Source organism: Rattus norvegicus, chromosome 2 (assembly GCF_036323735.1).
Source record: "Rattus norvegicus strain BN/NHsdMcwi chromosome 2, GRCr8, whole genome shotgun sequence".
In the NCBI taxonomy this organism is placed as follows: Eukaryota; Metazoa; Chordata; class Mammalia; order Rodentia; family Muridae; genus Rattus; species Rattus norvegicus.
The window spans coordinates 83,862,681-83,890,487 of NC_086020.1; the positions used below are offsets into that span (position 1 = coordinate 83,862,681).

At 43.0% G+C, this 27,807-nt stretch overlaps 1 long non-coding RNA gene and 1 other non-coding gene across 4 annotated transcripts; both read right to left on the minus strand.

Moving 5' to 3' along the window:
* LOC102553574 (uncharacterized) lies at window positions 1–27,705 on the minus strand. 3 transcript variants are annotated; one of them, XR_005500768.2, is made up of 4 exons: window positions 13,574–13,945; window positions 11,957–12,047; window positions 11,152–11,639; window positions 1–551 (listed from the first exon to the last, which is right to left on the minus strand). It is a non-coding gene; the product is annotated as an uncharacterized LOC102553574 (long non-coding RNA). The 3 variants fall into 3 exon arrangements; XR_010063772.1 differs by lacking the exons at window positions 1–551; window positions 13,574–13,945 and adding an exon at window positions 26,564–27,705 and having other exon boundaries at window positions 10,653–11,639; XR_005500769.2 differs by lacking the exon at window positions 1–551 and having other exon boundaries at window positions 10,653–11,588.
* On the minus strand, window positions 25,522–25,651 carry LOC120101300 (small nucleolar RNA SNORA17). Its single transcript, XR_005501675.1, has one exon. It is a non-coding gene; the product is annotated as a small nucleolar RNA SNORA17 (small nucleolar RNA).
* Window positions 27,706–27,807: the final 102 nt, after the last annotated feature.

Here is a 27,807-nt window from a genome sequence, read left to right on the forward strand (position 1 = left end):
TAACCATGTATCAGAATGTTTTAAAATAAAGCAAAAATAGCGACTCCACATATTAATCAACTGGAGTAGTACCACATGCAGCTTCCCAAATAAGTAGCTAATGATTTCTACACTTTAGAGAATAGAAGCAGAGGGGAGCGTCGCTTCGAACTCAGCAATTCAAATAAAACAGCAGTTAATAAAGTGTCAGCAGCCTCTCGCTGTGCATGTACCCAGGAAGAAGCAGGAGTCGTAGACACACGGCACGCTGGACTTACAGACACACTGCTCTTTGGAGTTGTATCACACCACATTCTGGAGTTGTAGGCACACTGTGCTCTGGAGCTGTACACACACTGCACTCTTCAGTTGAAGGCACACTGTGCTCTGGAGCTGTAGACACACTGCACTCTGGAGTTGAAGGCACACTGCGCTCTGGAGTTGTAGACACATTGCACTCTGGAGTTGTAGACACACTACACTCTGGAGTTGTAGGCACACCACACACTGGAGCAGTAGGCTCACTGTGCTCTGAAGTGTCTGTTTTCAGCCTTTGCAGAGTTATCACAACACTGAAAAGAAAAATGACAACAGTCTCCAGTTTCCTTCTGAAACATAGGTGCTGCCTGTCAACCCTAGTTAACAGGACAAAACCACCATCGGCTCCACATTATGAGAGAGAGAATAGATTTTGCATGTGTGCACGTTTTGAATAGAATTTTAGTTAAAGATTTTTAAAGCATGTTTCTCTTTATGTAATTGAATATCCATGAGGTTAAAAAGACGGCTAACTCTTCAGGGTCAAAATTTCCATCTTTCCTTACCCATCCTCTTCTCTCTCATTTATGGGCCTATACATTTACAAACATGTGTGTGTGTGTGTGTGTGTGTGTGTGTGTGTGTGTGTGTGTGTGCGTTATGCAATTTATAGCTTCTTTCCTTCATAGATAGGATGAGAACCTCATTTCAGTGTGTCTGAAGAACTCAGTTTGGGTACTGGGTGAATTAGACAGGTTTGTTGCTGCCCTAAGACTCTAACTCCCTATATGTTACCAACACTGTAGCGTTTCATGGAGGAAACCATAAAGATCTATTTATCCCCTGGCCTGGCAGGCACACTGATGCCTACTTTTCTTTCTTGTGAAACTGGAGCAAGCTATGGGAAACGGCATAGGACATCATGTAGCTGTCCCACATATACTCTCCCAGGTTTCCAAGGCTTCAGATTGTCCTTTCTCCCCAGACCATTTTGTTAGCATTTTGTCCAGGCTCCGCCCCACAGTTACTTGGCAACAGCAAGGTGTGCCTGACTCACTATAAAAGGGGCTGCTTCCCCCTCCTCTCTCTCTTGTTCTCTCTTGCTCTAGTTCTTGCCTACCTGCTCTTGCCCTCTCCCCATTCCCTCCCTCCTCTCTCTCCCCATTCTCTAACCCCTCTCTCCATGTCCTCATGGCTGGCCTCTACTTCTCTACTCCTCTACTCTTTCTTTCCTCCTTTCTCTGCCTCTACTACCCTCTCAACTAAATAAACTCTATTCTATACAATACTGTTGTGTGGCGATCCCTCGGGGGAGGGGGGATGCCTCAGCATGGGCTCGCAGAGGCACCCCCTTCCCCACACCTCACCACACATCCACCAAAAACGCATTTCTCCCTTCTTATCTTTTGATAAACACATCACCTTTGGGGTGCTTAAGACAAAGCCTCACCCTACTCTCGACATTCAGGGAGCAACCCCGAAAGGCTCTGCTGAGCTGGCTCTTTGATCCACTTGAAGGAGTTCTGTGACCTTGAGAAAAATAGATTCCTCTCCGGCTGACTAGGCTCAGGACTCTCCTAGAATGCCTAACTGTGGCTTATCCTCGGCAGCTGCTCAAAGAATGTCTAAACATCATTTAAAGCACCTTGTTATCTGTGTCCTGCCTGGTTCACTGGGGAGGTCATACACGATACTAAATATTTTTTATGCAAACTGTAGTCCAGTGCCATATCTAAATCCAAACCACTTAAGGTGCTAGAGTGTACTGTGACTAGCAATGTAAATTGCTCGTTCTATTAAGTGTCTAATTACTATTTCATAATCTTCAGTATTTCTCGACACCATTGAACATGAAAAAAACAATGCAGACCTCCATGGAAAAATCTTTCTTCAACCACCGGATAAGGCTCCAGGGGACAATAATGTCACTCACCAGCCGAGTTCTAAAGTGCTGAGTGGCCTTAACACCTTTCTGAAAACTTGGGGATCAACCCCCGTCCCTTCCACATGTAACTAAATGACCCAGCACCTCTCTGCTTCATTACCAAGGAAGAGTTGAGTAAGGAACCAGCCAATCAGAGCAATGATAGGATGTCACCTGTGATGGAAGAGATAATACTGAGTCTTGACTCCTGTCCTTTAAATTCAGCGCCCTTGCCTATTTTCACCCTAATGTCATGTGCTTTTCCCCATTAACACTTGATTCTCCATGACTTCCAAGTCTCAACATGGCCCCTACCCCCAAAGTAAGCTTTTATCACAGTCGCTGGAGGTGATGCACTACTGAGCTATGTCCTCTGAGGCTGGCCATCCAAGCCGCGGCTTCCAGCACCGGGCGGCTCTGCGCAGGGCAAACGGAAGCAGCTTCTTCCCATCCCCACACCCCAGCGTTAGCTCTTCACACCTGTTATTCTGGAGGAGGAGCAGGTCAGTAGAAATTAATTAAAAGAGTTACTTAAGCATAAAAGTGAAATTTACCAAGCAATTTCCCACTTCTTGGTGAAAGCCTCATCCTAGGCCATGTCTCCTGAACAAGTGGCTTTATTCTGTGATTTAACAGTAGGGTGTTTCACAGCTCATCCTGTCTGCATTCATTTTCACACCGAATGAACAAATGCAATTAGCCTGCAGTGAGCCAAGTAATGGTTTTCTTCAAGGACTGGGAACACTTTCTCAGACTCCAATGTGTACAAACTTCTGCCGTGGCTTCTTCTACCTGGGCTCCCGATAGGGCAACCGCGTGTCTTTTCCACTGGACCAACACAAAAGTTTTGTTTCCAAGGAAGCTCAGAGATCAGGTCGCCACTGGATCACTCAGCATCACAGTGAATTTATCAGCACTGTATCTGCGAGTGGCAAGTCCTCAGGATGTTTACCATAGACAGTTCCCAACAGCCAAGTCCAAGTGGTCACCAAGGGGTCTGTGAGGAAAGGAAGTGAGGTGTATACACACAGCAGCGTGTACATGCAGTAGTGTGAGAACCTGCTTTGTTACTCCCGAAATGTAGAGTGTTAAGAATGGCTGTTTGGGGCTGGACAGATGCCTCAACGGTTAAGAGCACTGACTGCGCTTCCAGGGGTCCTGAGTTCAATTCACAGCAACCACATGGTGGCTCACAACCATCTGTAATGGGATCTTGGTGCCCTCTTCTGACATGCAGGCAGAATACATAAATAAATAATAATACATAATTTTTTTAAAAAAAGCTGTTTTAAACCGCTATTCAACCACCAAGAAGGAAACTGTGTCATTAGCAAGAAACATCAGCAGAGGCGAGGATGTGGAGAAAGAGGAACACTCCTCCATTGTTGGTGGGATTGCAGACTGGTAAAACCATTCTGGAAATCAGTCTGGAGGTTCCTCAGAAAATTGGACATTGAACTGCCTGAGGATCCAGCTATACCTCTCTTGGGCATATACCCAAAAGATGCCTCAACATATAAAAGAGACACGTGCTCCACTATGTTCATCGCAGCCTTATTTATAATAGCCAGAAACTGGAAAGAACCCAGATGCCCTTCAACAGAGGAATGGATACAGAAAATGTGGTACATCTACACAATGGAATATTACTCAGCTATCAAAAACAACGAGTTTATGAAATTCGTAGGCAAATGGTTGGAACTGGAAAATATCATCCTGAGTGAGCTAACCCAATCACAGAAAGACATACATGGTATGCACTCATTGATAAGTGGCTATTAGCCCAAATGCTTGAATTACCCTAGATCCCTAGAACAAACGAAACTCAAGACGGATGATCAAAATGTGAATGCTTCACTCCTTCTTTAAATGAGGAAAAAGAATACCCTTGGCTGGGAAGGAAGAGGCATAGATTAAAACAGAGACTGAAGGAACACCCATTCAGAGCCTGCCCAACAGGTGGCCCATACATATACAGCCACCCAATTGGACAAGATGGATGAAGCAAAGAAGTGCAGACCGACAGGAGCCGGATGTAGATCGCTCCTGAGAGACACAGCCAGAATACAGCAAATACAGAGGCGAATGCCAGCAGCAAACCACTGAACTGAGAATAGGTCCCCCGTTGAAGGAATCAGAGAAAGAACTGAAAGAGCTTGAAGGGGCTCGAGACCCCAAAAGTACAACAATGTCAAGCAACCAGAGCTTCCAGGGACTAAGCCACTACCTAAATACTATACATGGACTGACCCTGGACTCTGACCCCATAGGTAGCAATGAATATCCTAGTAAGAGCACCAGTGGAAGGGGAAGCCCTGGGTCCTGCTAAGACTGAACCCCCAGTGAACTAGACTATGGGGGGAGGGCAGCAATGGGGGGAGGGTTGGGAGGGGGCCACCCATAAGGAAGGGGAGGGGGGAGGGGGATGTTTGCCCGGAAACCGGGAAAGGGAATAACACTCGAAATGTATATAAGAAATACTCAAGTTAATAAAAAATAATAATAATAATAAAAGAAGAAAAAAAATAAAAAAATAAAAAAAATATAGTCATTAGTCCTCTGGTTTATGCAGAAAAATTAGTATAAAATGTAAGAAAAATCAGTGGCTAGTGGCTCTTAAAAATGAATCACTCTGTACTATTTCCCTGATCCTGACTATTGATTGTGGTTTTATACAACAGACTGTGAAATCCAGGCTGAGCCATATGCTGCTATTTTACTGATACAAATAACAAGTTGTTGGAAAGTACCATGACTTTCCTCTGACACCTTGCCTAGATCACAGTGCTTCTTTTCATGACCCATGCTGTTTATGTGGCATGTTTCTGAACACAGGATTAACAAGGATGCCATAGTTAATGTACTTTTAATTTAAGATGTAATGATAAAAACAAAAATTCATTATAAAATAAGAATATCAAACATATTATTTATGAACTGATTCCATAAACAGCATTCCTATTATTTTTATAAATAATAATATGTAGATGCATTTAAATCACAGTATTGAAATAAAAAGCATTTATGATAAACTTAAGTATTATATTACTATGAAAAATTTAGACACAAGTCCAAGGCTCTTTCCTACTTTCTCTTCTATTATATTAAGTGTATCAGGTTTTATGTTGGCATCCTTGATCCACCTGGACTTGATACTTGCAAGGTGACAAAAATGGACCTATTTTTATTTTTCTACATATCAACTGCCAGGTAGAGCAGCACCATTTATTATAGATGTTTTCTTTTTTCCATTGTATATTTTAGCTTCTTTATGAAAGATCAAGTATCTATCAATGTGTGGTTTAATTTCTGAGACTTCAATTCTATTCTATTGATGAACCTGTCTGTCTCTGTACCAATACCATGCAGATTTTATCATTATTGCTTTGTAGTATAGTTTGAGGTCAGGGATGGTGATTCCCCAGGAAGCTCTTTTATTCTTAAGAATTGTTTTCACTCCTAAGTTTTTGTTTCTTTGTTTGTTTGTTTTTCCAGATGAATTTGAGAATTGCTCTTTCCATGTCTTTCAAGAATTGTCTTGGGATTTTGAGAGGGATTGCATTGAATCTGTAGATTGCTTTTGGTAGAATGGCCATTTTTACTATGTTGCCTCTACCAATCCATAAGCATGGGAGATCTTTCCATTTTTTGAAGGCTTTGATTTCTTTCTTAAGAGACTTGAAGTTCTTGTCATACAGAACTTTCACTTGTTTAGTTAGAGTTAACCCCAAGTTATTTTATACTATTTTTGACTATTGTGAAGTGTGCTATCTTCCCAAATTCTTTCTCAGCCAGTTTAACATTTGTATAAAAGAAGGCAACTGATTTATTTGAGTTAGTTTTATATCCAGCAACTTTGCTGAAGTTGTTTACCAGCTATAAAAGTTCTGTGGCAGAACTTTGGGGGTTTCTTATGTATACTATCATATCATCTGTGAATACTGATACCTTGACTTCTTCTTTGCTAATTTGTATCCCCATCATCTTTTGTTTTTTGTCTTACTGCTCTAGCTACAACCTTGAGTACTGTAGTGAATAGATAATGGGGAGAATGGGCATCTTTGTCTTGTCCCTGATTTTAGTGGTATTGCTTCAAGTGTCTCTCCATCTAATTTAATCTTGGCAGCTGGTTTCCTGTATATTGCTTTATGTATAGGTATGGGCCTTGAATTCATGATCACTCAAAAACTTTTAAAAGGAAGGGACGTTGTATTTTGTCAAATGCTTTTTCACAATCTAATGAGATGATCATGAGATTTTTTTTCTTTGAGTTTGTTTATATAGTGGATTATGTTCATGAATTTTCATATATTGAACCAACCTTTCATCCCTTGGATGAAGCCTATTTGATAGTGGCAAATGACTGTTTTGATGTGTACTTGGATTCAGCTTGCTAGAATTTTATTGAGTGCTTTTGCATCAATATTCATAAGCAAAATTGGTCTGAAGTACTCTTTTTTGTCGGATCCTTGTGTGGTTTAGGTATCAAAGTAATTGTGGATTCATAGAATGAATTAGGTAGTGTTCCTTCGATTTCATGGAACAGTTTGAGGAGTGTTGGTATTAGCTCTTCTTTGAATTCTGCACTAAAGCCATTTGGCTTTGGGGGGGATAGTTGGGAGGTTTTTAATGTCTTCTTCTATTTTCATAGGGGATACAAAACTGTTTAGATAGTTTAATTGCTCTTCATCTAACTTTGGTACATGGAATCTGGCTAGAAAATCATATAGATTTTCCACTTTTGTTGAGTATAGGCTTTTGTAGTAGCATCTGATTTTTTTAATTTCCTCAGTTTCTGCTATCTCCCTTTTCATTTATGATTTTGTTAATGTGAACAGTGTCTCTGAGTCTTTAGTACTCATTAATAAGTGAATATTAGTCAAAATAGTACAGAATACCTGCAATTCAATCCATAGAACTCTAGAAGCTTAAGGAGCAGAAGTGTCCAAATAAGGATGCTTCAATCCCACTTGGGAGGAAGAAGAAAACAATCACAGGAAGCAGAGGGAGGGAGGGAGGGACCTGAGTGGGTGTTGGGAGGGAGAAGAGAAAGAGGAACATGATTTAGTATAAGGAGGGGACAGGAGAGAAGCCCTGAGGGCTAGTAGAATGAATGGAAATATGCAACCTCAGGGGGGATAGGAGGTGGTGGGGCCACCCTCTAGAAAGTACCAAGATCTAGAAGGTGTGAGACTCTCAGGATTCAAAGGGAAGGACATTAGATGAAATGCCCAACAGTGGGGTAGGGAATGGGTGGGGTCCACCTCCAGTAGAAAGACAGGGCATCAAGTAGAGGAATGGGTTTGCCATCTCACAGTCAAAAATTCTGATCCAGAATTGTTCCTGTCTAAAAGAACTACAAGAACAAAAATGGACAAGAGACTGAATGAAGGGAGGTCCAGTGACAGGCACAAATTGTGATCCAGCTCGAAGGGATGCTCCAAGGCCTGACACTATTACTGATGCTATAGTATGCTCGCAGACAACAGCCTAGCATGGCTGGCTTCCTAGAGGCCCAACACACAGCTGAGAGTCAAATGCAGACACGTAAACCCAACCAATGGACAGAAGTCAAGGACCCCTGTGATTGAATTAGGGAAATGCTGGAAGAAGCAGAAGAGGATGGCAACTCCATAGGAAGACCAGCGGTCTCAACTAACCTGCAACCCTGAGTTTTCTCTGACTCTGAGCAACCAACCAGGCAGCATACACCAGCTGATAGGAGGACCCTGAAACATATACAGCAGGGGACTGCCTAGTCTGCCTCTGGGAGAGAAGATGCACCTAAGCCTCCAGAGACTTGAGATCCTAGGGAGTGGGGAGGTGCGATGAGGTGGGGGCCAGGTGGGGATATCCTCTCGGAAAAAGGGTAGGACAATGAATGGAATGAGGAATAGTCAGAGGATGAAAGGCGGACAAGGAGGGGTATAATGTCTGGGATGAAGGGCAGAGCAGGAGGTGGATAATGACTGGACTGTAAAAAAAGATATAATAATAATAACAATAATAATAATAGTAATAAATTTAGACAAACCCAAATTATTCCAGAGATAAAAGTTTTATAGAATTGAGAAATATAAAAAAAATCTGGATGTTTACAAAATGACAACTTTATAATATTAAGGTAATAAATTTGTATGAGTACAAATCTCTTTCTAGTATATTTATTAAAATATTTTTAGTTTATAAGTAGTAATTATTAGTAGTAATTGTATTCATTATATGTTTGCATAGAGAGCATCAATTAAATATACTATTGACTTATTTTAAAAGAACTTGTTGAATTCTACAAATGTATGAACTACTTGAAAAGAGTATATTTAAATTATTATGTATCTATATCAAAACTAAGAACTGTTACTATATGTTTAATTCATTTGAAGTAGCTTAATGGAAGTAATCTCTAAAGTGATCTTATATTAAGCCAATGCCTTTATGCTTTTACTAAGGCTGTTGTGCACACTGAGAATCTAACTTTTAATATTTATTACAAATATTTTCCTTATTATGTGAAGCTTACAAACAAAATATTAAAGACAAATTTAAAACATTAAAAAAAAGAAACATCAGCAGAACTAGAAATTATCAAGATAAGTGAAAAAAATCTAGAATAAAGGGGAAATGAAGAAAGAAAAGAAGAGAAGGAAAAAGGAAGGAGGAAATTTAAAATAATTTCATTTCTATCTTCTTTGAACCTTAGACAGGAAGTTGACCTCTCTTAGAAAGGATTTTGCATACAGATGCCAAAGATTTCCTAATTACCACAGCAGCTAATGCTGAATCGTATTGATTCTTAATGTATTAAAAACTTGATCAGAAAAGTAAGCCATAGTTCTTGAAAGGCTCTTGTAGGAGTATCACAGCAGAGATGCTGGGACAGGGAAGCAATAGGCAAAAAGATAGCACTCCCTGAACCACCAGCCTCCTACAATAGCAGTAAGCATGCTGGGTCTCAGGGTGCCCTGTATAAGCTCTTAATATCTATGTAATGAATGAAAGGGGTTGGTGGCTGGACAGATGAATGATGAATGAATGAATGAATGAATGAATGAATGAATGAATCAGTGAAGGACTGGAACATTTACTCATACCATAGAGTGAGAATCTAACCTACTTTGTTAAGCAAGGGATAACATTCCTAAACCATAGAGTATTAATGGCGGCTGTTTGAAAATGTTTATGTGAGCCAGAATAGTAGCAAACACCTTTAACCCCAGCACACAGAGGCAGAGAGAGGCAGGAGGATCATGAGTTCAAAGCCAGTCTGGTCTACATAGAAAGAAACTATCAGAAAAGGAGGAGTAGGAGGAAAGAAAGAAAGATGAAAGGGTGTAGGGGGAAGACTGAACTTGGGAACAAACTGGCTAAAACAAAACTCATCTATTTCTGGGAGGGTCACAGGTGGGATACTGTGAACTGTGGCTTGAGAAACCCTGAGTGTTCACATAGACCACGGAGGCAAACCAAGCAGAATTGGAATGAACTTCCCAACAAGGATTTTAGAAATTACAGAAGTTAAATCTATATATGGTCTTCTGTTACAGATTGGCAAGATCCAAAAGAAGCCCGCAGTGCCTTACAAAGCCAAGTCGTTTCACCATTCAATCTTGGAGAGTACACAGCCAGTGGGAAGATGATGGCCAAGGTCAACGTCAAGCCCATGAGTCCCGAATCAGTGCCCAGAATCTGTTCTCCTGTTTGAGGTACTTTCCAGGACACCTGCAGAAAGGCCAGGGGCCTCACTGTCACGTCTGAGTCCTGAGAATAACTCAAGCAGTGGCCGTGGGGAAACAGCCGAGCCTTTAGACTCTGTGTTCACCATTGATCACACCACATCTCCACATCAAGATGTGGGATGTAGATTATGACCTTAAGGAGGGGAGCTGGGGCACCTGAAGCTCCAAGTGAGGGGGGGAAGGTGCCCAGCGCATGGTATCTCCTTTTCCTAACACCTCGCTTGCCAGACCTGCTGAGCTGGTCCGTGAGTTGCTGCAGGTGTTGCAGGCAGCTCTGTCCCTAAACCCGGGATTGCCGAATCCTTATTCCTGTCAATGAGGCGAGAAATAGAAAGGGCACAGCTGGATTTTCTGATCACAGGTGGGGTTTGCAAGGCTTAGGGGCGTGCGGGAGTTGTCTTTTGCTGTGCTAACTGAACAGTCAGGCTGGGAGTCAAAATCCATAAAATCAAAAAGGAAATCCCATGTTTTTCGTTTTTTGTTTGTACCTGCTTCCACTTCTCGGTTGGGAAGATTCTTGAAAAAGAGAAGTGGCAATTTTGTTTGAGGTAATTAAATGAGACAAGTAAGAATCCCCCCAAAGTGAAAATCGTTGAATATAAATAATTTCAATACAACTCCTGTCTTCTCTCTACAGGCAGACTATAAATTTCCTGAGACTGGGGGGATGTTTGTCCGCTTCCTTTATTGTCCATGGTACAATATATGGGCGCGCGCGCACACACACACACACACACACACACACACACACCCAGCAGGGATGAGTATTTATTTTTGGAATGAGTGGGGGAAAAAAACAACACAGATCTGACACAACCTCTCTCTCCATAAAAAGGAGGGCGGACCTAAAACAGAGACTTAAGTAGTATACAGAAGTAAGAGTTTGTACCTAATACATTAGGAAAGAAATGCTTGCAGCAAACAGGACACAGACATCAGATAAGGACTGGTTTGAGTCCCGGCTCAATCACCTTCAGAAAGTTACTCCATTTCTATGAACTCAGGCTAATGACTCTGGGAACTCTCATGCCCCTGCGCTAAGACCTCCTCCGGTGGCTTCATATCTCATGGCAAGTAAAAGCCAATGCTATATCAGGAACTCAAAAGTCGCCCACAGTGGCTCAGGTCTGTAATCTCAGAACTTGGGAAACTGAGCATGTGAGTTCAAGGCCTGCCTGGATTACAAAATGAGCAAGCTCTTCGCCAACAGAATGAAACAAGAACTTAAAATTTTTCCCATGATGCACTGCTTACCTCCCAGAGTCTGATGTGTCTCGTCCCCATGCCTGTCACATCTCTTTGGGTCACTTGTTGGTAGCCACCCGTACCAGCTGTTGTCTGTTAGTACAGGGCACAGCTGTTGTCCACCCCCGAAGGACGCAGTGCGCATGCGCAAGTTTGTGTTCGCGCCAAGTCTTTGCCCCCCCCCCCGGGGCGTGCCAATGAGATCACGGCTATGTGGCCAATCAGGAAGGAACACGTTGCTTTAGGTGATATAAAGCTAATACTCTCTGGGGCCGAGGCGTCTCTCCTCTTCAAGATGCAATAAACGCTTTGCTGCAGAAGGATCCTGGTGTCCGCATGCGTTCTTGCTGGCAAGACGATAGCGCGGGACAGTCACTGATTGCCTGTTTTCTGTTTCTTAGTCTCCACTCTCCACTTGCCTCATCACCTTTCAGCAGACTGAGAAGCTGGGAAGCGTAATGCAGATGTGAAAGGGAGTAAACATCCCATGAGGTGACCTTGATTAATAGAAAGAGAAGCCAAGCTGATAGATTCTGCTCTTCCATGAACACACCAAGACACTGCTCTCCTGAGCAAGTCCGTAGGGCCCTGACATAACAGTGAGAAAGCAATCTGCTACACTACTGGCGACTTGTGATCCTGGAGCACGATCCCTCTCTCCCCTCCCCCTCCAACTCATCTCCCCTCTCCCTCCCCTTCCTCTTCTCCCTCTCCCTCTCCCTACCCTTCCTCTTCTCCCTCTCCCTCCCCCTTCCCTTCTCCCTATCCCTACCCTCTCCCACTCCCTCTCCTTCCATGTTCTCCCAGCTCTGACCTTGTGCCTACGTAAGTCTTACTGCAGCCATCTTCAGTGTCTATTTGATGCTCTATATTCTGCTGATCTGCTGTTGTCCTCTCTCTTCCTTCTAGAAGACAAAAGGACAGAAGCATCCTTTCCCACAGCAGGTCAAATAGCCCTGGGTATTCAGTACTTGTCCCATGAACGGATGAGTTCCTGGCGTTGTATGTTACACTAAAGATCTGTTCCCCAAACCAAGACTGTTAACATTTCTCCAATTTCTGTGAGACTCAGGGTAAGCTGTAGCATGTTTTACATCCTACACACACACACACACACACACACACACACACACACACACACACACGAATATCTTCTCTAGGAGTAAAATAATGTATATTAAGAAATATGTTTATGTACATTTAAGATATCCCTTCAATCAAATCATTTTGCCCTATTCTTAATTGCATATTATCCCCAGCATTCTTACCCATGTAAAATACAAACATGATCAAAAACAGGAGTGTAGACCAGCCATGATCCTACAGTCCCAGCACTTAGGAAGCTTAGAGACAGCAGGACAGATGGAGAATATGAAATCCCTGGTGACACAGAGAGGCACTGTGGAGAGAAAAGAGAATAGAAGACAAAACCAAGGAATAGAGATGAACTTCAGGAAGCTGTATGGGGTAGAGTTGGTAGGATCCATGAGAAAAAAGAACTGCATGACAATCTACATAAGGAAAGAGAGAAGGAAGGAAATGAGAGACAGACAGACAGACAGACAGACAGACAGACAGACACAAAAATAGAGATAGGAGGGTGGGAGAGAGACAGAGAGATTTAGACAATGCTATTTCAACTCCACAAACTTAATATTATGATTTATGCTCTTGAAATTCACTTTGCTTTTCTTCTTAAGAGTTATTTTTTCCCCATACATTTCCTGAAGAATTCGGTAATTGAACTGGCTCCTCTAAGAGGCACACTTTCTCAGAGACTCAGATTCCAAACACTGAGTTAGTGCTATAAATAAGTTCAAAATATATAACAAGTAAACAATGATAACATATAATATATTCATTAATTTATTTATTATTTGCTAATAAAAAGTTCTTAATAGAAATAAGGTTTTCCTTTATGGTTACATATGAAGAAAATTCAAATACATCAGAGAAAAGATTCACCAAAAGAATTTAGTGAGACTGAAATACTTAAAATTAACAAAAAAAAATAGTCATTGTATACTAAAACTGAGAAATAATGAAAATATGTAACAGAAGACCATATCTGTGGTTTTTTTTGTTAATTTTTGTTTATATTTTTTTGTTTTTTGTTCTTTAAACAAAATCTTACTGTATAACCCAGGCCCTCAACTTCTTGATCCTCCTGCCTCAGTCTCCCTTGTGCTGGAACTGCAGATACGTGCCCACACTGCTGGCTTTGAAGACCACACTTAAGGTCAAGAAAAAAGCAAATACGTGTCTGACTTGCACGAAGGAGGAGGAGCCTGTGTGAGGCAACCAGTAACATCCTAAAGAGCACAAACGTACACTCGAGCAAATGCAACGATGCCCAGGAATCTTCTGTAGGAACACTGCATAAATAACAAAATCATTCTCAGTCAATGCGCAAGTCTGATGTGAGTCGCACCTTAAGTTAGTAGGGATCTTATGTCCACCGGTGCAGTCGGTTTGTGCTCATCGACAATAAACTCGAGTCCCAGTAACGTGTGGAAGAAGAGCCCCAGCTTCGAGTCTTCTACTTCCCTCTTCCATGTCTCCATCACCCTGCCTGTCCGCTGCACGAATCTCAATCTCTGCCTGCTTGAATATTGTCCTGCGAGTCTGTCCGTCCTTGTCTCTGTGTCTATATCTGTCTCTGGGTGTCCGTTACAAAGGGGTTTTCCTCTCTCATTTGTTGAGCAGCATGGAAAGCATCACATGGGGAAGGGAGGGTGGATATTTTAGAAAAATCTTAACAGAGTTTTACAAGAAATGAAGTCTCTGACCCCATGATGACCCAGATACCTACCTCCATCCCACCCTACCCCTCCCCCCTCTCTCACATGCGCGCGCGTGCACAAACACACACACACACACACACACACACACACAAACGCATGTGTGCACATTCTTTTCTATCAAGCAATATGAGTGCTGCTTTCAGTACTTATGATGGATATTCATTTTATAAGGCCACCAAATGATTATCATTACATACATACATACACACATACACGCATACATACATACATACATACACACACACATACATACACATACATACATACATATACGTACACACACATACATACATATACATATACACATACATGCACACATGCTCTTGGATTCAGGGCATGGAAAAGCACATAACTTAAGATTACAACTGTGCGGTGGCTTAAGTTGTGAAAGTTGGTTATATGTGAAATCCAAGGCAAGTAAGGCTGATTGTATCACTGCTCCCTTAAAGGCGGGTTAAACAAACAGGCTGCGCGCACAGTAGGATAGCAGTCTTAAGTCTTTAGTGACCTCAGAGTGAGTTGTTAACTCTGGCTGTGAGGTCCAGCAAAAGTTCCAGTCTCAGAATGTAGATGTTGTTTTTGAAAAAATGTGCTGCCACTGGCCAGAGAGTCTGATTATACAGTTCATCTAAATAACAAGCAAGCCTAGCATCGAGGAAGAGTAGCAGTGGGAAGAGCTGAGGGCACACAGACAGACTGACTGACTGACTGACTCAGCATAGAAGAGACAATCCGGAGACAGACTCACATGACTGAAAACTGAGCGCACAATAAAAACGATGACACCTCACTGAGCCAGCAGACACTATCTTTCTCACAGACCACACTGGGGCGGAAGGCTGAATCTTTACTCACGTTGTGCATCAGGACAAATGTCCAACCGTAGATATTTAAATGTAAGCAAGAATATATCGTAAAAGAAAATGTGGATAGATTTCTCTTTAACTTGGGGATAAAGTCTATTTCCTTGATTAGGATCTGAGATCTAGACGAGATACAGGACATGTCTGCAGGGGGAGGAAGACCCCGCTTTCTCTTGAGAATCGGAGTATTGATTGATATGCCCGGCTCGCTCCAGTGAAGGCCACACCCCCAAGAGTACACGCGCAGCACAAATTGGACTTTCTAGGTGAAAAGACAAAGCTACACAGTCGGGTGGGTAAGAACTGGGAGGATATAGGGGAGAGTGTATATGATCAAAGCACATTGTACAAAATCTCAGAAAACCTAATTAAAAACAATGGGAAATTGATGTATTTAATTATCTTTTAAAAAACCTTTTTACTTCCCACACATTTGACAGTTATATTATGATCATATTTCCCCAACATTGCTCTTCCTTTATGGTTAAATAGAAAACATGTAAATAAAGTAAAAATGACACTTAATACACTAAGAAAAATACAAAGGTCAATGAACTTAATTTGTAAGGAGGTTCTAATAAAAAAGAAAAGACCAATCCTAGTAGTCAATGATAGAAATATCAGCAGGACACTTGTGGAGAAATGAATACGGCTGACGCATTGACAGACAACAAGACGCTCTGCTTTGCTTGTAATAAGACAAATGCCAATTAAAATTGCCCCGAGATTCCATTAGATGGAAATGCATCAGATATTAAATGCATATGCTTATAACAACACAGAAAGATGAGAAAAGAAAAACTTCCTCAGTCACCTGTGCTGGATGTTTGAGAGCCGGTTCATTATAGTAAACATCAGCAAGCAGAGAGAAAAACTCAACCAGCACCCTGACTTTATTATTAAATGTCTCTCGTGGGTGCAAGCCCACTTTCAGGGTCTAACCCAATGGGCTACTGATGAGAATTTGAAAAAAAGAATTCCAAGGGCTATTTATTCATTGCCGTCTCTTTGGTGTGATGCAGGACACTTAGAACAACCCAACTGCACATCAACCAGATTCTCAGTAAATCATTCAGGAATCATAGTACCACATGGTTCTATGGTACTGTGCAGCTATGCAGAAGGATGAGTATATTTGCATTATGAGATGATTTCTATGACTAAATATGAAGAGGAAGGGTGGAGAGATCAGTGAGTAGGGTGGGCTAAGGAAGAGGGAGGACATGACGATGAATCTATGGACAATTCACTTAAATTCTTTTAAACACAAAAATATAAATATTTGTAAAGAGTCACCTACAGACAAAAATAACAGAGTAGAATAGGCAACAAAATTGAACACAGGAGGACTCTCTGAGGCTGCTAGAATTCCCATCTGCACCTTTCTAGCAACAAATTCACAGCGTGAAAATACGAACAGACCTTAAGCTGTTTTCAGCTACTAATTGCTCCTCAAGAGTTGCTGTTCTGAAGACTGTGTGCACACATGCACACTCAATGCCACACACTTATCCTTTCCCATTGATCTCTAGCTGGACTGTCCATGACGTGAGGCCACATCCATCCAGGACAGCCTACTTCCACATCGTGCAACCCACACACACAATGTTGAAATGTGTTTGCTGTAGTCAGGGGCAAATAGTCATTCTCCCCCTACGCCAACAAGTCTTAGTGTGTTGGAATCCCAAAGCCCAGGATTGATTGATTGATTTGTTTATTTAAAGACACTGTAGAAATTTATATTAAAGCTTTGTTTAAAAGGTAGGTATGAACATAAGTGGGTTTTTTGTTTGAACTGGGGTCACATCTCTAAGATGTGTGTGTGTGTGTGTGTGTGTGTGTGTGTGTATTTGTCTGTGTATGCATGCATATATATGCTAATAATATCCAACATCTTGGTCCCAAGCACTTTGGATATACTTTGTGCTGACAGTCACGGCAGAAAAACACAACAAGAACGCCCTGCTGTTCCCTTTCTGACTCATGTCCTGGGGGAAGTTACCCCACCCCTAGCATCACTGTCAGTGACAAACAACCTGCACAGATAGGCTGTGTGGTCTGATTCATGCTGCAGAATTGCTCTGGGCCCTGGCAGTAGCTGGTTGGACAACTTTGTGTACTATTCCATGCCTGATCCAAGTTCCCTTCTCCTGAGGGTTCTTCCTTTAAAGATCCCTTACACAGGTTCCTCAGTTGGTTATATTCGTGGAAACCGAGTTCAAAGCAGCTGGCCTGCTAAGTCAGGCCTTTTGGTACCCACAGCCCCTTTCCAGCTGGGAAGAGTCTGTCTAGTCCTGATGTTAGACAAGACTGCAGTTTGACATCCCTGATGGCAACTGCCCTTCCCTCGGCAGTTCTTACAGACAGGGGGAGTCTGGGTTTAACATTAACCAGTGAAGGGAGCTGTGGAGATGGTTCCAATGATAAAGTTCTTGTTTTTCAAGTTCAAAGACGCGCAGTTCAATCCTGGATCACACATAAAAGCTGGATGTGGCGGTACGTACTAGGGAGAGCAGTGCTCTGGAAGCTTTCTTTAGTGGATCTCTAGGGCTTGCTGTTCAGCTGGTCTACAAGGCAAACTCTGGGCCAACGAAACACCTCCTGCCCAGGTACAAAAAACAAAAAATAGGGGCTGGGGATTTAGCTCAGTGGTAGAGCGCTTACCTAGGAAGCGCAAGGCCCTGGGTTCGGTCCCCGGCTCCGAAAAAAAAAAAAAGAAGCAAAAAAAAAACAAAAAATAGAGGTGGATGTTACTTGAGGAATGACTACAAAGATTCTCCTTTGGCTTCCACACCCATGAGCACACATATGTACACACAGAGATGTCTATAAAATAAAAGGCTTCCTAAGGCAGAAAATCCATCGTCTCCCTACCAGATTCCCTGAACTCACACAGCATTTCCTCATGAAGAAGTGAGAAAGAGTCTGAAGTCCTGATTTTGAAGGAGTTTGAGAGAGAGTGAGCATTTTGTACTGGTTTTTCTGTTTTGCTGTAAGTACAGCAAACAGACAGAAAGGCCATTCTGAAACCGCTCTGCCTTTGATCGGGTACGGCAGGTCTGAGCAGTGTGTAAACCGGACCAGTTAGCTGTTGCTTTCCAGGCTTGTGTTAGCCTCAGAGTAAGCTCCTCGTCCATTCCTGGTGCTCAACTTCCACTAGGACATCTCAGAAGCAAGTCTCAGAGGAAAACCACTGCAGAACTACTCCAGCCAGCCAGTTTTCCAAGCAAGGATTCTGTTAAGTTGTCTCTGGACATCAAGTGTTTTCCTTCCAGAACTATCACCCAAAATTCCATGTTAAGCTGCTGTAGATACAGTTAGATGTGCTGCATTCAGAGAGGATGGGATTCCCTTCTATCCAGAGTGGCTTCCTCCCACTCTCTCACTCTTCCCTGGGCCGTCCTAAGCTCGGTATCACTTCAGTTAATGCTTGCTACTTCTGTCTTCATTTCTGGCCTGACTTTTGAACCTGTGTTCCAGTCACTCCTGCCACTACTTCCTCCTGCATTTGTGAAAATATACTACGTGTCCCGCCATTTTACGCAGGCCAGAAAATGGATGGAAGGAAGATTGACCTTGAGAACAGCGGTTCTCAACAGAGGAAGGCAATCGGGTATAGTCAAAAGATGGTTGGAATCTCGGTCATCAGATTGGAAGCCATCGTGGAATTTTACTGAGGGATGCAGGGAAGGGAGAAGGGTGATCTCACTCGCTGTGGCTCTAAATGGCACCAGGGTGAGTATGAAGGATTGATGTGTTTCAACAGATACAGAAGGGAGAGCTGGGAAATTGTAGGTTGATATCATTATACAGGTGAGGGCTGGCACAAGTTAGATAAAGAACATGATTGGAGTAAAAGAATAAGGTGGGGACAAAGTTTTTTGCAAGGAGGGAGAGAAGGAGAAGGAAGGAGAATCAAAATGGAGATTGAGAAGGATGACCTAAATCTGGGTGGTTCTGAATTGTCGAAGTAGCTGGGATGGATTTCTATAGGCAAATTTATCTTATCTAGGTGGGCAGTTTATATCCTTATCAATTGGTTATAAGTTTATTGTGGATGTATTGTGGATTGAGAATTTAACATATAATTCCGGTTGTTGGGTTACAGTTTGCTGTTGAGTCATGATTTCACTGGGAGTTGTTGGGAATGTGAGCAGAGCCTGTGACAGGAAGCTGTGCTAGACTATAGAATGGGGCTAGTGTGACTAGCATGTCCCTCGGAATGCAATGTGTATGTCAGGCATGGTAACAACCCGCCAAGAGGACAGTGTGTGAAAGCAGCTGGCAGAGAAACAGCTAAATCGTGCGGCTCCCGCGAATCCGCGAGGAGTGGGAACTCACAGGAACCATTTCTGTCACTTTTTTAATTATACTGCAACAGGAAATGAAAAAAATTGTTTCCTGTGAAGAAAATACATTACCAAAACGTACAGATTACACTGATTAGAAACCAGACAGTAAGATCATAAGCAGGATACAGAGAGGACAGAAAGGACAGGTTAGTGCATGAGCAGCAGGCTCTGAGAGCTCGGGGATCATTCAGCCTCACTGTTAAGACCTTGGAAGCTGTTACAATCCCTTGGACAGAGGAATAAAGTGTGAGCCTGTTCAGCTGCCCTAACAAAATGGCACTGTCTAGGAGGCTTGCTCCACAGATACTTGCTTTTTACCACCCTAGATGCGAGGAAACTTGAATGTCAAGGTGTCGGTACATCTGGTTGCTTCTGAGGCCTCTAGCCTTGTTGTCTGGGTGAGCATCTTTCCCATGTGTGTACATTTGGTCAGCTCTAAGATATAGATAGATAGATAGATAGATAGATAGATAGATAGATAGATAGATAGATAGATAGATAGATAGATAGATAAAATCTCCTGACTGAACTGGACTCAAGAATACCTCACACCTCAACAGCCTTCACCCCATCTTCATTTAGAGTCATGCTTTGAGGTTCTGGATTAGAACTTCAAGGCTTCTCCCATCCTGTGATGATTTTTACTAAACTGTTTAACCAATTCTGGCCTTAACCAGACTCAGGACATCTCTGTAAGGGATAACCAATGGTCCTCCTTGGTTCATTTCTCCCTGTTTTCTTTGCCCAGATTGGGGGTAGATTCTAGAGGATTCCTGTGCAGAACCCTGAGATTTGGTACTCTTCTCAGAAGAACACGGCTCTGTACTCAAGAAGCATCCTCTTAGAAGCGTTAGTCGTTGCACACAATGACCTATATTTGCAGCGACAGGGCAGGAAGGGAGGATCCGTTGACTGAAGACTGTTGACTTTCTTACAAATCTCCTTTGGGTTTGTTTTGGCTTCAGTTATTGCCCTCCAGAGAAACAAGAAACAAGCCCAAATCCCTGAGTCACTCTGACTCACTCTACATGACCTAGAGTCAACTTTGCTGTTGCTAAAATTGAATCTTTTACCCAGAGGCCTCCCAGAATCTATCGCCATCTGAGCACTCATGCATAACCTTTACCTGTGCATGCTGGCTTGCTTGCCTGCTTTTTCGTATGTGAATCACCCTTCCCTATGAGAATATGTGTGGTTTCCCCTCAGTAATAGTTCAAGGGGCACTGCATTGAGAATAGTCATTCTTCCTGCAAGTTATAAACCCTGGCCCACACCCACTTCTGTGGCTGTGCTGTTGGCTGTGCCCTTGGATACAGAAGAACTTGAACAAGCCAATACACTTTCCTGGTAGCAAAACTTGCATCCACTCCACATGGCTGTGTCGATTCTTCCAGCAAGGCAGGATAAAAAGGAAAAACTGAAGGACACAGAAAGGGCAAAAACCCCCTTGTCCTGGGATCTATTTTGAGTGTCTTGCTGGCTGCTGAGTCAAGAAACTCCACACAACTGACAGAATCCAAACTGTCTGCACAGACGATGCTTGTCTTCCTAAAGACATCTCAAACAAGCATGTGTTAAATCAGCAAACTTGTTTGGTTGTTGGATGCTCCCAAAAGGTCCTTATTTTAATGCCCGAGTCCTCAGAATGGCTCTACTAATGGAGCTTTAAGAGTTGAACCTAGTAAAAGGTACTTGGCTCGTTACAGGCACATGCATGCTCAACACAGGTGATAAGATCTCTCACATACATTCCTTCTCTCTTTCCTTGATGTCCTGACATATGACTGTCTGATACACATTCCTGCTACGATGCTCCACATTCACCATTCTCCTTAAGCCCACTGGACCTTGGACCTTGGTTTTAGGCTCTAAAAAGATGAGCCAAAATAAATCTCTCCTTACTTCATTCAAAAGAAAACAATAAACCAACCGTGTCTACTAATGGCCAGAATGTTTGCTGCCTGCCTTGAGTTAATAATACATCCTCTAATTTCATTTTCAAAGGGAAATTCTTTAAGAGGAGAGAAATAAGGCTGGGGTTTGGGGAGACAGCCCAGTCAGTAGAATGTTTGACTTAACTTTGATCAGCAGAGCCCCTGAAGACAGTGGGTGTGGTTGTGCTTGCTTGTAATCCCAGCACTGGGTGGGGCAGAGATAAGTGATTGCTGCGGCCTCAAACCCATCAGCCTAGCCAACCTGTTGAGCTCTTGGTCAATGAGAGATCTTACCTTACAAAACAAGGTAAAGGCATCTGAGGAAAAATGTACAACACTGACCCCTGGCCTCCACATGCATAGAGCTGCACATGCACATGCATATACATGGGTATATGCACACCAAAAATAGAGAGAAGATAAATAGGCAAACAGCTCATGTTTTTCTTTTCGTTCATTTCAAAACTTGCCTTTAACCTTGTTGTTGTAAATTATGTCCTTGGGGAAAATGTAATTTAAAACATACACACACATCATAAAGACAGTGGACTATGAGAGTTTCATGTTCTCTCCATCTCACTCTTGCTCTCCACATCCATGGGTTTGTGTGCACTGTCCGTGTGTCTGTGTGTGTGTGTGTGTGTGTGTGTGTGTGTGTGTGTGTGTGTCTGTGTGTCTGTGTGTCTGTGTGTCTGTGTGTCTGTGTGTCTGTGTGTCTGTGTGTGTATGCAGGGTGCGTGCGGGCGCACATCCTAAATGGCATTGCTTAAATCCAAAATGTGTCCTATCCCTTATGTCTACTTTAGTAAACTCGATAACTTGGTGCTGCTCTGATATTTCCTGAGGTTTTCAACACAGCAACATCTCGCTTTGCCTAAGCAGAGGTCCTAAGGGATGCAGGGAAGAACTCGTTGGGATGCTGACAGCAGTGCTAAGCTACACCTCACTGCTATAACTGACACCAGGCCTCCTCCCCAGGTCTGTGAAGGACCCTAGGGGCCAGCCTTACACCCACTGCCTCAGGTCAAAACTAGGCTAAACTCTATTCTCCACCCACAGTTCTCAGGAGGAGCAGGAACATTCTTGAAAAAAACACAGAATATACTGACTGATAGTCACCTGACCCTCTGTTCCCAAATAGAGTTCGAATGCATGTCATATGCTTGCTAGCCAATAGATTCAAAGTCAATATGCTTAGCCAATAAGTTTAAACTGTAACTTTACTGGTGTAACCTGTTCTCTTAAAAAGTATAAAAAAACTGCTTGTTATAGCAATGCAGGGTTGCCTTCTAGTCACTTGCCACAAGGGGCTGATTGAGGGTTGACCCCAACACACAGTAAAAATAAATCTCTTGTGTTTGCACCTTTTCCTGTGTCTCACTTGGGAGGTCTCCCGGTAGTTAAGACTCACTTTGAGCCTTACATCTGCATTACCCAGGAGCCTGTGTTTAGACCTGAGACAGAGTGTCAGCTTATCGGCTTCCTCCAGTTCTCTATGTCTGCTGCCCCGGTTTTGTGACTCAAGACAGAACTTATTTTCTTGGAGAAGCAGGAGCCATCCTAGACATTGGATCACGCCGTCCCATCATAAAGCATCTTCACACACACTATTGAACTTCATCCTCAAAGTGATGAGTATGTGCAGCATACACTGTTCTTACTTTACAGAAAAAAAGTACATTTTTTTTGAGGATTGCTGGTTGGACAAAGGTCAAAGGGCAAAGATCTGGAACAAGTAAAGAGCAAATCCAGAATTACCCACTCTCTGTCTATCTAATTCAGTTCTACTCCATACCATACTTTCTTTCCTACTCAGCACTTTGAAGATTTGCTGGGATGTCTGTGGGGGAGAAATTGATGCTTGAGCCTGCTTAATTAGAGAGAAAGGTTGGGACCAAACAGTTTCAGCCTCGCAGCTTGATCTGGCCTGCGGATTTAATACAGTTCTAAGAATCTGGTATGTTCTATTAAGTCTTCCTTTGGGCTTGTTTCTTCTCTAGCTCTATATGGCAATGGGATGCAGAAAACAAGTCTTGGTGGTATTTGTGAAACTGACAAATGCCTGTGCTCAGCAGACAGCAGGCTCTGAAGGAACTCAAGGAGAGAGTCATGGGGTGTGGGGCACAGTGAGGGGTGAATCTAAGATTTATTAGAAAGAAGGGAGGATCACACCATGGTGGAACTAAGATTTAGTGCACTGACTAAACAACAGAAAAATGTTAACTATATTTACACAGTGCTCACTGTTCTTTGGGAGTATCAGTTAGCTATTCATAATTAACCAGACACCTCCAAATTCTGTGCCTGACTTCCGCTAGGGAAAGTTGGCTCTTCTGCACATGGTCTTCCATCATCTAACGAGCTTGCTTGGTCTTGTTGTCATGGCAAATCCAAGGAGAATGAGTGTATGTGGGTTATTTGTCAGAATTCTGTAGGCCCAGACTTAGGTCTACTACACAGTCGTATTTACTGCCTTGCTAGACCCCATGCAAGTCATAAACTGGGATATATATACCCAGGAGTCAAGAAATGGAAGCCACCTCCTGATAGGAAGAGCTTCGAAACTCCCATAGTGAGGGGATGGAGGGGAAGTAGAAGTGGGGTATTGATGGCATATGCTGAATTTGAGGGCCAGTGGGGCACCGTGTAAGATTGGCATGGTCTTTCCTACTCTATACAAAAATAATCACAATAACTTGTGCGTGAATACTTTTGTGACCTATTCAGGCCCACCTAGAAAGATAAGTGAACATGTTCTTGATAATTAGGAGGCCACGGATAGGAGGCAGCTGGAGACATGCTCAGTATATAAGAAGACTCTCTGCCTTGCAGAGGACCCAGTTCTGTTCACAGCACTTTAGATGGCTCACAATTGCCTGTAACTCTAATTTCAGGGGATCAGTGGTCTCCATGGGCACCAGACATACTCTGAGTACCCATGCATGCACACAGGTAAAAACACTAATACACATTTTTAAAAATTAAAACTTAATCAATTTTGTGTAAGAAAATACCTGAAAATATAGGAACAGACTAAGGAAGCTATTATATAAGTCAAGGTCATGGCTATCAGCAGTTCCTGGTACATTGACACTAGGCAACTTCAGCCAGCTGCCCATATCCAGAGGTGGTGCATATGAACTACAGAATTGGTGGTATATGGTGCTGCATGGTGCTGCATGGTGGTACATGGTGTGCACGATGATGATGATGCATCATGGTGCATGGTGGCACATGGTGGTGCATGGTGTGCATGGTGGCACATGGTGTGCATAGTGTGCACGATGATGATGATGCATCATGGTGCATGGTGTCCGTGGTGTGCATGGTGTGCATGGTACTGTGTGAAAAGGACCTAAAACACATTGCTGTGTTTGTAGTCAAAGCACAGAGAAGTCAGAAATACAAGAGCAAAATATATGATCAGAAAAAAATAGAGTGTCTGAAACAGGTTGCTCATAATGTACATATTCTTTAGTATATAATTACAACCAGTCAGTGATTTTTATGGAGGGCTATATATCGGACAACCCAGGAACAGGAGTAGGTAGAAAACTGGTCATCTCCCTGTGAAGCCAACCCCATCTGTGTCTTTCTTTCCTGTAATAGTTTCCTGATTGACTAATAAGAAATATGGTTATACCAACTGTCAATAGATGGAAGGTATAGACTTAGCAGGAAACCCTAGGGGAATGCTTTTTAATTACAAAATCCACAAACATGTAGCATTCAAGCATATTTGCTTTTAGTAGTCAATAATAAAATGGCATTTCATACCCAGACAAACAAGGGATTGCAGCTAAGAGAAGCAATGGAACCATGGCCTGGTCTGACCTCTAAGAAGATCCTGCTTGGGAAAAAATGCTTCTTGCTTTATGGAGGCAGACAGATGACACTCAGCGCTATTCGTGTGTCTTTAGTTTTCTTTAGTTATTTGTTTGGGTTCTGTTTGTTGTTTGGATTTTTTGTTTGTTTGTTTTCTTTTTATTGGTCCTTTGTGAATTTCACATTATGTGCCTCAATCCCACTCAACTCCTCCTTCCCTTGTACTCACCCTCCACCCCTGCAATGCCCCCCACAGCGAAAAAAAAAGAAATCTCATTGTGGAAGCTGTGGTGTGTCCCACACTGTGACCTTTTTGTCACATTCCTGTGCTTGTGAATGTTCTTACAATGAATTGTTGGTCTGGTTACGAGACCTTTGACTTCTGCTACTTACTCTATTAATACTGGAACCTCACTGGGATTCCTCTCCTGGGGCCACCCCTCCATACACACACACACACACACACACACACACACACACACACACACACACACCTGCCCCAGGCAGGGTTTTTTGAGTCTCCAGCTTGCTCCCCACCCTGAGCACCTACCTGGGCCTGCCTGGCACCAGACTGGTAGAATCAGGCTCAATTCTTTCAGGGAATGTTAGGGCACTAATCATTCCATTGCCCAAATGTCAGAACAGAGTGTAGACATAGCCTCTCTCCTCTCTGCCACCTATTGATGTGCACATGACACACCAGCCATACCTGCAAAGCCTCTAGGGACAGAGCTATTTGTTCTTTAGCATGCTATTTGAGCACCTGATTTGTACAAGGCATCTCCTCAGAAATTCAAAATACCCTCTGTCCCATGTCTGAACATTCTATGGGCTCAAGCTGTGTGGAGCACAGAACTTGACCTCAGCAGTCAACAACATTCGCCTCACTTTAGCTGTACCCTCACTGATACCGCAGTGTCTATGGTCCCAGTATGCATTTGGGACATTTTTTGCCTCTATTCAGACATGTTCCATGCCCCTTCCTGCAGCTCACTTCAGTGGCCAACCGTCACATTTTGTTCCCTGATGAGGAGAATCCACGCACAGTATCCACAGAAGAATCATCTGTATCCCAAGTAAGAGGATCTGGAATAAACTTGAGCTGCCCTGGCTGAGTCTGAGGCCCTTGGGAAAATCTCTCTCAAGCCTGTCAATGTCGAGACGCAACAAAGCTCGCAACCGAAAGAAAATAAGAGACTCATTATTTCTGGAGCTCAAATGTGAGTGGCCATGTCCCAGGAACATCAACATCAATTCAGGCAATCCCAAATACACTGTTCCCACATGGGAGGAGAGCGATCTCTCTCTCTCTCTCTCTCTCTCTCTCTCTCTCTCTCTCTCTCTCTCTCTGCATTCCTCCATCCTTTCCTCCCACCCCCATCCTTCCCAGACTTAATTTGCCCTAAGATAGAGCAAGAGGTTGATTTAGCAGATGGATACCTCCTTGGGTATTTATCTGTTGAAGAAACATAAGAGGATTATCTCCTTTTCTCTGAGAAATCAGATATTGAACAGTGCTAGTGTCCGGTAAACACAGAAAGCTCCACAATGACGGAGTCTACACCAGCATCCTCCTCCTTGCCTGGGAAGACAGGACTTTCTGAATACATTTGAGTTATAATACTGGTGAAAGAGATACTCACGTTAGAGGTGATAAAACGTAGCACAAATAGAAAACTTTCTTCTGATGCCTGAGAAGCATCATAAATTTAATGAAGAACTTAGAGGTTTGGTTTCCAGTTGAGTTATGGCCGCTCCCTGGTTATAGGACCAGCTACTTCCCCCTCTTTGAGGCTTCTTCTCAAGAATCAGTGGGAATTTAAGTAGCCTTCCTCACTGGGTCCCTGTAAGGTTTAAAGGGAGTATTGTGTGAAGATATAGAAGCCAACTTTTGTCCAATGTTCATCATCCAGGGCTTGAGACGTGGAGCACTAACAGCCACAGGCACTGGAAGGGGGTTACCAGCTAGACGTGAAGAAGCAGTCTTGACTTCAGGGTACTTGTAGATTTTGCTTACTTCCATAGTGTAAATACTCCCTCGTGGACAGGTTCAAGATACCAGTGTACTGTCACTGACAACACACTGTAACAACAGTAAGAAAAGACTCTGCCAAGCAGCTACCACCAGCACAAACAGATACCCAGGAGCAGCCTGGCATGCGCTAAAAGGTGGACGTCCAAAACCAACAGGAAACAGAGATGCTACACCACCTCGTTTGCCAGCTGCTGCTTCCTTATTCTGTCTACCCTGCTTATCCAGTAAACCAAAACACTAGGGGAATCTTTAGGAGGGAAGCTTCCCTCTGACTCCTGGCACAGTATACAGCTAACAAATATAGCAGATTTTCCTTGCAGAAATTGGCAAAATGACAAATAGTATTGAACACCAGTCTGGGAGACAGCCACTCTCAGGAGGTTTGTTTGCCTTGTTTCAGTTTTTGTTTATTGTGACTTTGAACAGTTTAAAATCATACCAAGTTTAAGGGGGGAGGGGAATCATATTAGAAATGCAGCTTGTTCTAGGAGACACCAGTGTGGAAAGTCTCTGTGCGGCGTGAGTGAGGCAGCTCTGCAGATTGATGGTCACCTGAGCCCCCGGAATGGGCAACTATGTGGACAAAAGCAATACCCCCTGCCTAAGAAATTGACTAAGGCCTGCAAGTAGCAGCCTTGCACTGTTATTTTGCAAAATGCTCACGGAACAACTTCTCTTCATGCCTCTGCTTCCACTGGATTGTTAGAAGCTCGGGCTGTTAGGTTTTCTGGATGCAAACCTGAGATGGCTCACAACATAAACAGAGAGAGAGAGAGAGAGAGAGAGAGAGAGAGAGAGAGAGAGAGGGAGAGGGAGAGGGAGAGAGGGAGGGAGGGAGGGAGGGAGGAAAGC